General features: G+C 52.3%; 1 protein-coding gene across 2 annotated transcripts in view; it reads right to left on the bottom strand.

The window, feature by feature from the left end:
- The window catches only part of TRIM29 (tripartite motif containing 29), a 21672-nt gene that overhangs the window by 5628 nt on the left and 14494 nt on the right, over positions 1-1550 (bottom strand). The window lies entirely within an intron of this gene.

The raw sequence follows: 1550 nt of genomic DNA on the forward strand, positions 1-1550 counted from the left end.
GCAGCAAAGAGCCAGCTCAGGTCTGGCTCCTCAAGGTGAGCGTTCTGCAGAGATCTGCAGGCAGAGGTTTGGCTTTCAGAGCTGCAGAGATGCCAGCAGAGGAGCATTCCCCAGCTCCAGAGCTGCACCAGGATTCAGACTGAAGCTGCTGCAGCCCATTTGGGAGGCACTGGGCTCCCAGTAAGGCCAAAAGATGGATCCTTGGAGCTGCTCTGCTGCCATCCTGTGGGCTGCTTCACTGTCTGAGCCATGTTTCTGTTTACACAAAATTCTCTCTGGGTGCCTGAATCCCTCTACTCCTCATTCAGAGACTTCCAAGATGAWTTTTCCAACCTCCCCCTGTTTGCAACATCAGGAGAGGAAAGCTGAGTGGGAGAGGACAGAAAGGAGCGTGGAGCAGCTGAGATCTGAGGCAGCTTTGAAACTTTTTATGTCTCCCCTCTGCCTCATTGTGTCACCCCTGCAAGCAAATGTTGGGTCATAGAAGGGTTTGGGCTGGAAAGGACCTTAAAAATCATCTAGAATTTAAAAATTCCAACCCTGGGATGGGCAGGGACACCAGGGTGCTCCAAGCCCCAGTGTCCAGCCTGGCTTTGGACACTTCCAGGGATCCAGGAGCAGCCACAGCTTCTCTGTGCCAGGGCCTCACCACTCTCACAGGAAGAATTTCTTCCCAATATCCCATCTAAACCTCCTCTCTTTCAGTGAAAGCCATTCATTGATGACAAGAGCAGTGGAATCCTCCTCAAATTCAAAGAGGGCTTAAAACCTTACAAATTCAGCTGGAATTTGAGCCATTTCTCAGTTCTCTAATGCTGCAATTATCACAGAGCATTCCTCACTCCAGCCAACAGACTTTCCACTGTGGCCCGGGGCAGAATCTGCAGTGACCCAGCCTGGCCAGAAAAAGGGTGTGGAGCAGAGCTGCCATGAGGGATTACACAATGCATGGGGTGGTCCCGGATTTTTCTGGGATTCCTCAGCAAAGATGAAATCGGCTGCTCTGCTGGACCTCCACAGCTCAAGGATAGGAATGAAATGATGCTGGGGATGCTGCATTATTCATGGGGTAACCCTTGGCCAACCAGCCTGACAGATAAATGGCTCACTGCTTTTCCTACTGATTCATTCTGCTCCCCAAATCCCCCCCAGCACCTTGATCCCTTCTGTCCCCCCACACTCTGACCCTGCTGGGGTCTGCTCCCTCCCCAGCCCAGCCTGTGCAATCCTGGGCTGCTTTGTTTTGGTCAAAAGTCCCTTTGTTGATAGAAAACCACAAAATGAGTAATTGGGAAGGCAGCATTATCTGCGTTTCCAGGAAAAGGCGGCTGTGGAGGTGGAATAAATGTTTCCCCAATGTTTGGGGAGTCAGAAAGACACTGCAGGAATTGCTGAACTGTAGCACAGCCCTCACTGCAGTGCCTGGAGTTTCCTCCTGGACCTTCCTCACCCTGCAGGAGGATGATCCCAGCTGGGATCCTCTCCTGCCCAGTGCCAGCAGCTCCAGAGAGGGGCAGAGGGAAGTTCAGGCACTCCTGAGAGCACTGACC

The sequence above is a fragment of the Malurus melanocephalus genome, unplaced genomic scaffold (genome assembly GCF_030028575.1).
Source record: "Malurus melanocephalus ecotype Western Australia unplaced genomic scaffold, MMel_1.1 scaffold_527, whole genome shotgun sequence".
Taxonomy (NCBI): domain Eukaryota; kingdom Metazoa; phylum Chordata; class Aves; order Passeriformes; family Maluridae; genus Malurus; species Malurus melanocephalus.